The sequence below is a fragment of the Strix uralensis genome, chromosome 5 (assembly GCF_047716275.1).
Source record: "Strix uralensis isolate ZFMK-TIS-50842 chromosome 5, bStrUra1, whole genome shotgun sequence".
In the NCBI taxonomy this organism is placed as follows: domain Eukaryota; kingdom Metazoa; phylum Chordata; class Aves; order Strigiformes; family Strigidae; genus Strix; species Strix uralensis.
In genome coordinates, this window is record NC_133976.1 from 83,736,881 (window position 1) to 83,746,510 (window position 9,630).

Below are 9,630 nucleotides of genomic sequence, written 5' to 3' on the forward strand. Positions count from 1 at the left end.
AATATGCTCAGACTTCTGCTATTCAGGAATAATATGAAAGAAAAATACTAAGAGATAGGAAACTCAGTCTATTTATGCTGTCTTTCCTGTGATGTAACATCACTGCCCTTGCTATTATATAACTGAAGAGTTGCAATGGCACCTCTGCTAATTGACAGTCACTCAGAGAATATTCCCCTTCTGTCCTGCTTCTGGCTTCGCCCATTCATCCTTTCTCTTTGTGTTTCTTTTATTTCTCAGGTACAGGCCTTCAATTACCTCTCAGTTGGACCTCAGCCTCAGTCTAATTTCTTATCCTTTTACGCAGTTAAACAATCAGGACCAGCTTTTCTCACCCAGAGATCTAACATTTGTTCCATTTATTTTCTACAAAAGTTTTTTATACATGTAAATGTATATGTATGGATGTATGCATGTATGTATGTGTATATTCATGAATTATCTTTGTGATTACACAAAATAGAACCTAAATATTTGATTTTCTTTGCTGTCTTCCACCCCCTTAACTCTGTGGTTTTAGAAGAAAAGAAAAATAGTAGAGAATTTAACCTTCAATGGTTTCTAAGCACAGGAGTTTTCCCAATACTTGCTATTCTGTACCAGTAGAGTGTCATATAAGGAAGTAATGCCTTCAGGAGTAAAACTTTTTTGGAGGGAATGAGAGTTTATTTACTGCAAGAAAACCTGGATGATTTAACTGAGAAATAAATTTTTAACACATTCATATGTGCAAGGAACTTTCCAAATCATTCCAAACCGTTCTCTATCCCTCATTCCCTCAGTACCAACAGGAAAGTCTTTTTCTAAACTTTTTTGTTTCATTCTCCTGCATTCTAGGGGCAAAGGCATTATATTCCTTGCTATCATATGAGGTCATTGTACAGCAGACTGCAAGAAAGGAAAAGCACTGAGTTCCTGGACTCATCTAGGAGGGACAGAAAATGATGTGAATAAGTCTGACCTCTCCTGCAGTTCAGATTCACCTCCTTGTCCTACGTCTTCCTAAGGAAAATGTATTTAAATGCATTCTGAGCACCTCCCATAGAGTTAGGAGAGCTCTACCCATCATCTCAATAAAAAAAATTTTAATCGTCCATTCATAAATACATTTATTTCTTCTTGCTGTTGATATTTCTTATGTAACAACGAAATTTCTCCAGCATGCAAAGTGTGAAACTGGGAACTAAAACCAGAAAAGTTTCCCCATGCACAAATCATTACAGCCTGTAAATCTCCTAAGAAGCTCTTTTTCCAGTATTCTCAAGTCTTTCTAGTTGTCTTACAGAAGTATCAACGACTCTATAGAAGCCTTATGGTTTGGAAATGAAGAGCAAACCTCTCTGTATTTACCTGTGTAGAGAATTAAGACCTCAGAGGAGGAACAGAAAAAGCAGCAAAGTCTAATGTGCATGTGTTACAGCACATCCCAAGAAGGAGAAAGACTTGGTTTCCTCAATGGAGAAAACAAAAATTGAATCTCACAGCGGTTGGTTATATGTTGGTGATGGCCGATTCTTCTTCTCACTGTGTTTTTGGTAAAATCTGGTTTGGTACACACATTAGGATGATGTGTTTTGGAGCAGCCAGTATAGTCAGATGAAGGGAGGAAACACCAAATCTGAGCATCCCTCCATGATTTGGGCTGTTCTGAGCAGTACTAATGGTGTTGAGACTTTTTCCCTGTCCAGAATGGGCATCCAGCCCATTTAAGTATTGCCAAGTGGCCAGGAAAAAATTAAATACTGTGTACATTAAAACACTTTTCCCTGATACATTAATTAGTTTCACTGTTGTTAATTAAACAGGTTCAACAGATTCCTACTATTTGCCATCTTTGAGAACTGAAATTTGGAGTTTTCTGTATATTAGAACTGTTTTGGGATTTTTTTTAATAATGAGTGGCATGGCTCAAATTAACAATGTCAAGGCTAGAACATCATCTCTGTATCGAGCTGTAGTAAATGCAGGGTTTAAAGAAAACAGTTTGCAGTGGTTTCACATACAACTGAGTATAGTATGTAAACCCTAATGCCAGCCAGACCACTGCTAGACTCCTGCTAAATTCCCAATACCAGCAGCAGGAAAAAAGCTAATCTTGTAAGAGGTTCCTGCTCCCTTGTGAAAAGGATTGAGAAATATAAATGCAGGCTGTGCCCTTGGAGGCACGACTGGAGTGCTCTGAAGTCTTTCACAGGCAAACAGCTCTGGCACGAAGATGTATTGCCATCGGCATCTCTGTCCCAAAAGTGGGGCATTGTAGGTGCTGAGGGGGGTCAAGGTTGACAATGTAGAGAAGGCAATTAGGACCAAGTAAAACCAAGCCAAACAAAAGTCTTACATAGTATGCAAAATCAGTGAGGGCTTCATGAGGTCTTTCCAACAGGGCATATGGAAGCAATAGAGGGATTTGTTTCCTTCTCCAGGCTTCTTAAATCAAAAGGCTTGCTAAAGCAAAAGAAATTCTGATTAGATAAAAGGACCAACTTGCAAGGGTGGTCAAACACTGAAACAGGTTCCCAGAGTGGTTGTGAAGTCTCTGTCCTCAGACCTATTCAAAGTTTGGCTGGATACAGCCCTGAGCAACTGCTCTAATTCAGTATTTACTCATGGTCTGATTAGGGGGCTGAGCCATGGGACTTCCAAAGGTTTTTCCTACCTAAATTATTTTGTGATTCTATACTAGCTTCTGAAGAACTTTGTGTTTTGACCTAAATGCAAGTGCATTAAATAAGAAAAGCTTTAAATGAATCCCTCCTTCACCCTTGTTGCACCTATTAATTTGCAGGTTCAGGGAAAGATTGAAAAAGTGCAAGCTATATGTGACTGGCATTACCAACAATCTGAAAGTATTTTTTTAGAGGTGGGATGGGATAGCCAGATCAAAGTCACAGTAGGAGCAGTGTGGGAGTGTTACATACAGGTACAACGAGAAATGTCTTTTTCCACAAGCCATTTGAGCCCACTTTCAGTATGGTACATTTTGAAGCCATCACAATTGCAAATGCATATGATCCCTTCCCTACCCTATACTGTGGCAGGCCTCATGTATATAAGAGCTTTAACTTATCCTTAATTTGCTATTTCCTACCAAATCTGAAAAGCCCATGAAATACAGTGGTTATTGGCAATCTCTGAGCTCTCGACTCAGTGAATCATTCTAGTTATGTTACTACAAGGGAGTGGAGTCTGGCAGAGGCCTTGTTTGAAATGATTTAATGGAGTAATTCCTTTAAAAGGAATTTATTTTTTTTTGCTTTTTGGCTTTTGCTTTGGGGGATTTTGTTTTTTTGAGGATGGAGGATCTTTTGTTTTCCCTTGGTTTTAGTCCTTCCAGCCTTGTCTTGACAACAACATAACAACTAACTGGAGGATTCCCTCCCCCTCAGATTTCAACATAAGATAGCTCAGCATACATTTTGAAAGGAGTTGAACATCTGGAGGTTGGGAACTGCTGTCTTCTGAAGCACTTTATTTCTCACAGAACATCTTCCCTGGAAATTTGAAGGTCCAGAGATTTCAGGGTGCCATTATAGCTTTTGCAGTCAGGGACTTTGTTTTAATATGAGAATACTCTAAAAACATGCCCATTAGCAACAATCCAGCAGTATATTTGGTACAGTTCAGTAGTAGGGTCCCTACTCCCTCTTCTTCTAGTCACTATCCTTTCACATGTGAACAAACATATTTTCCCCAAGGACATATTTTCATAACCTTTAAATGCAGAAGGACATCTGGCAGCACTGACTGAGGAAGAATATCAGCCAGGTCCTGGTACGAATACCTGTAGTTCAGCCAGCATCACTTCAATCAGACTATTTATACCAGTTTATAATCTAATCTGCTGACCTTTTTCCCCCCTCACTTTCCTACAGCAGTAGAAGCATATGTTGATATGCAGGGAAAAAGAGTGCCAAGTGGTCACCTTCAGTTGTAAGATCAGTCAGCTTCAAAGAAAACAGGAGTTGGCATACTGGGTGAGAACTAGTGGCCACGAAAACAGGCTTTCTGTCTTAGACATACATGTGGCAGATGTCTGAGAAAGACTGACGAGGCAGATGTGAGGGTAAAGAGTTCTCCTCTCCTCTTCTTTCAACACCAATCGAAATCTTGATCTGTATTATGTGACACAATGTTTTTGCTGTTATCAAATGGTTACAGATATGCATATGAATATTCAATCTTATTATGGATCTGATTAAATTTATGGCTTTTCTGACTCTTTGTTTCTCACTGTACTTATGCCTCGCATGATTTTTTTTAAAAGCTTTTATCACTTTGAAATTTCCTGCATTTAAATGTCATTAGATACATATCATTATTTGTTATGGACTATCACAAACAGAAGCTTGCAATATAATTACCACACACAATTAATTATTTTTCAAATGCTTTTGATATCTTCTTGTATTTGTCCCTCTTCTCAGTTAAACCTTTACAGTCATTTTAATTTCTCTTCAGGGCATGTAATTCTTTGGTCTTTTCTAACCTGGGGTATGTTCTCACATATATCACATGAGATAAGGATACTGTCAAAAAGATTGTTTCACTGGGATCTCTTTTCCAGATATTTTACTGCCTGAATACAAGGAAGACCTCTCAACAGAATCAGTAGCAAGATTCAATGGTGGGCAAAGCAGACCCATGATACATTCACAGGAATATCGCAGTGAGTGAAAGACAATTTAAGCTACCTGTAAATGCAATGAACAGGGCCTTATACAGATCTTGGTGAAGATATACAGTTGTTATTGTATGTGGGGTTTTTTTCCCATCAGTTCCATATTATGTTCACTGATAGTCCCTAAATGTCATGCTTCTGTGCAGCACTGTATGGCTAGTTCCCAGCACTGTTAAAATGTGCAAAAATGGATCAGAGAAGAAACTCTGCAAACTAGAAAGGAGGAGAAGAGTGCAGGGCATGGGGGAACGACCAAGAACAGCTAGGAAAAAAATATTTCCAAATGGAAAAAGTTGTGTAAGTTAATGAAAGATAGATGGATTCCCATGTTGCACACAAATTTTGAGGCAAACTATTTTCTCTAATACTTATTAAAGCCTCCTCTTATCCAGATTCATATTGCTTTCCTTCTTTTTTTTTTTTTTTTTTTAAACACAATCCACTTGTCTTGAAGGTCATGGTGTGGAGCTGATTTCAATAAACCACAAGAAATTAAGTTCATGATCTTGATCTGTTTCCCTAAAATGATAAAATCCTCTGTGGACGGCCAGGCCTGTTCCATCTCCAGCCAGACCTTGGGAATGCCTTGGCAGGGGACAATAAATTCAATTTGACATTCTTCTTTCCCTGGATCCCAGTGTCTAGGTTACACCCAGTAAAAATCAGCTGACTTTTAAGCAGGCTTTCCTTTGTTTCAGCTTGGAATCTGCTGTCCCTTTTATCTGTTCCTGGAAATTTTTTCTCTCCCTGATGAGGTGGCCTTGGTGGAAATGAAATTATTGTGGCTAAGAAAGAGAGAAGAGAGAGATGCTGGGAGTACCATGTGGCTCATATGTTTGCTTTCTTTCTGACAACATTCCTTTGAAGAGGCAGAAGATAAATTTCTAAGCCTATTGTGATCCAATTTGTTACAGAAAGTTCCTATGGAAGAAGTCTCAAAGTCATTTGTAACTTACTACACCGTCAAATGTTAACACTGTCCAGCAAGGTATAACATTGATCTGCTTGTTTTCTTAGCAGTTCTGAAAGCAGTGTGTGAGCTCCTCTATGTATAATGAGCCTTGCCCGTGGCAGGAGAGTGTCTTATGTTTCTTGTTACAGTGCAAACTTTGTTGATTAGAAACAAATGCAAACCTTTGGGACTTGCCCTGTTCAACAACTACCCTAGAGCCAAGAGAATAATTTCCTATGTATGTTCACATGGTTCCCACTCACTCACACAGACAGAGCCATCACCTCACACTTAAAACATAAAAATAGAGGGTACTGTAGCAACTGCCTTTAGGGAACAGCTCTGTGGTATTGGCAGTGAGCAGCAACATTACTCCAGAGAAAAGTCCACGTGGCATTGTGCCTGCGGCTGGCACAATGTCTCTCAGAGCTCTGCAGCATGCAGTTACTACAGTATGCTTGATGGGAGATGGCTGTGTGTGAATCTCTGGTCTTCTCCATGCTCTCTTAAGCAATGCAGAGAGGAGGACCAGAACAAGGACTTCTTACTTCAAAGAAATGCAAGACCCCATAATACCTAGTGCTTTTGCAAGGGTTAGCTAGGCTTCTTTTGCCTTTCTGCCCTTTCGATCCACACAAAAGCAATCACAGCCTACAGGACGTTCAGTCTGGCAGAGAATATTATATCTGATGAGAATTGGCTCCACAAGTGTTTCTGCATTAAAAAAAAAAGGGGGGGGGGGGGGGAACAAAATAGAGATTAAAAAGTCTGTCTGAGTACAGAGTAAAAACAATACATAGAATTCAACAAAAAACTGCATAGAATTTGTATTTATATTAAGAATAACAGCATTTCTTTGTCAAAGTAGCTAAACAAAGAAATTAAAGATTTTATTAAATGTTTCTGAGGGAAAAAAGATCTTGGAAGAGAAAACAGATTCACAGATCATGGAGGGAGGGAGTGGAATTGGTGTTGACACAAAAATGTCTTGCAGATCTACTGTTACTGCTATAACTACTGCTATACTGCTATTTCTGAAATGCCGTAGAGAATGTAGTGAAATACTTGGAGAAAAATAAATAGAGAATATATTTTGTTCCCTAAGAGAAGAAGAGGAAAGGTTGAAAAAGAAGCATAAGTTGTCTCCTATGTCAGTCTGTAAGCTGTGGTACCAAGTAGCTTAAATGATATCACCCTCATTTTCTAGTCAAACTTTCATTAAGGGGTTTAGTTCAAAGCATTTAGGCAATTACCATTATCTCAAATGCTTCTTAGACCAAAACTACTCAACTGTGAGGTGGGCAGTTGGCTCAAAAGGAAACTTAAATAGGCAGAGCCCTTTGAATCAAACCTTATTCTGCCTGTATTGCTGACTTAGCTTGGCAGCGACTTGCTCCCAAAATACAGGCACTGTGCATGGGATGAGTGAAGGCTGTGATAGATCCCATTGATCCGGGCTGCAGTGTGCTCAGATGCTGCTCTGCCTAACTGTCTGTGATGGCTTGAGCTTGGACTGCAGCCAGACACCCACCCAGCTGCTCTCTCACTGCCCGTCCTCAACAGGACAAGGGGAGAAAATGAGATGAAAAAACTTGTGGGTTGAGATAAAGACAGGGAGATCACTTACCAATTACTGTCACGGGCAAAACAGACTTGACTTGGGGAAAATTAATATAGTTTATTGCCAATTAAAATAGATCTGGATAGTGAAAAACAAAGACAAATTAAAACAACACCTTTACTTTACCCACCCTCCTTTTTTCCCAGGCTCAACTTCACTCTTCACTCCCAACTCGTCTACCTCCTGCCACCTCAAGTGGTGCAGGAGGATGGGGAACAGCAGGTTATGGGGTCAGTCCATAACGGCTCCTCTCCTTCCTCCTTCCACTTTTGCCCAGCTCCATTGTGGGCCCTTCCACAGACTGCAGTCCTTCAGGAAAAACCTTCTCCAGCATGGGCTCCCCATGATCCACAGGGGAATCTCTGCCCGGGTGCCTGGAACTCTGCCTCCTGCTCTCACCTTGGTGTCTGCAGGGCTGTTTCTCACACTTTTTTTCCTCACGCCTCTCTGCTTATGTGGCATTTTTGCCCTTCCCTAAATATGTTTTCTGAGACACACCACCATCTTGTCCGAGGGGCTCAGTGGTGCCCTGCAGAGGGATGGTTTGAGCTGCATGGGGCAGCCCTAGCCTCTCCTCACAGAGGCTGCCCTGCAGCCACCACTGCCAGTGCCTGGGCACCTGCACCCAGTAGATCCTCATGAAGCAAAATGTTGGAAGACATGGTGTGTAAACAGATTAAAAAGATGGGACAGTCCATCAGGACTCAGATATGTTCAAACCTGCAGCCTGTCAGCTACGTTCCCACCGAGGCAGGTGGTCAGAGGAGGCAGGAAGGAGGTCACATCAAGTCACACGATGGTTATGTGAACTCTGGAAGCAAGGTGTGATGCATTGAGTCAGCACTGGTTCAGAGACGTGTCTAGCAGCAAAAATATAGAAACAAGGAGAAACTGCCTTGGGATACACAGAATGACTGGTTCATGAAGCCAGAAAAAGGGTCAACTGCATTTAAAGAGAAGTGTGCTGGGCCAAGAGAATTTTCTTATTCCCACCACCAAGAGATTAATGCCATATCAACTTCTCAGACACTGAGGAAGATGGTTACTAAAGAGGAAGCCACATTTAGATCATTCGTAATCAGAGATATCTTTGTGTTCCATTGCCTGCATGTCAGCTCTGTCTATCCATTCTTTCCTTAGAAGCTGAAGGCTGTACTTTGAACCAGGTGATGACAAGTCTCATACACCCAGAAGAAGCATGTTTCCAACTTTTCTTGCATGTATTTCCATAAGATAAACAAGAATAGTTTGCTTGGCACACAGTTTATTCTAATAATATTCCAAGTAATAGCGTAAGGCAATAACTGGGACACTGTTAGGACTTCCACTGGACTTTAAAGTCTTTTTTATGATCAGTATATCTACCTACAGGAGCATCACTGTTTTGTCTCATTCTGGACTGAATCCCTTGACATTAATTGAATCATTGCTATTAACTTAAAAGGGAGCAGGGCCTGTTTTTGTTGGCTATCTAAAAAAATGCAGGCCATGAGAAATGCCTACATTTCCCTGAAAGACCAAGTACATCTCCAAAAGGCATTTCAAACTTGTAGTCTATTCAGTTTGCTTTTTCTACCAGCTGCAAAACCCTAGGGAAGTTTGGACTGTAGAAGATTTTCAGTTGCTAACCGGCTTTTCTCTGAAGCAGGAACAGTTCCAGTGCCATATAATCAGCTAAGCTCAAAAAATAAAAACCTAAGCCCCTTCTCTTGGCCTTGATCCCTTGTCTTTCCATCCATGTTCAGTTATCTCACCTCATCTGCCCTTTGTGTGTTGTCATGTCCCTCAACCCTGCCACTGGATGTCCTCTATCCTTTTTTTCTCTTCTCCACGAATCTTTCCCTAGTGAATTTTTGTTTCCTCAGTGTCTCTTCTCTACTTCTTGTCCAAGCTTCTGGATTTGTTTTCTCTCCCTTATGTCCCACACACACGGCCAGACCTTCTTCTTGCTCTCTATTTTTTTATTCTTCAGTCAGTGTACGATAACCTTTTAATAAGGAATTTGAACAATAATAAGGATTTTGAATGATCTTATAAAAAGAGAATAAATAATGCTATCCTTACTAAGGATTTCCAAATGGATTGTGAAATCAGCCATTTCACAAACAGTAGGACTACTGAATCCTGATTCCTACTCAGTTTGTGCCATGAGGCTGAACTGGGCAGAATCTCTGATGTCTAATAAAAGGAAAAGTCATTTTAGTTTTTCCCTCAAAGGGAACCTTAAAGGATCTCTTGGCTTTTCGCAGATGCCATTTAATAGTAATGTGTTATGTTCCAATGACTATTACCCCTTAGGATAGTTGTTGGTCCCTGTTTGTGCAGACCAGCTGAGCAAAGAGTGTCTATCCTGTGTTTTAACCCATGGCATCCCACAGG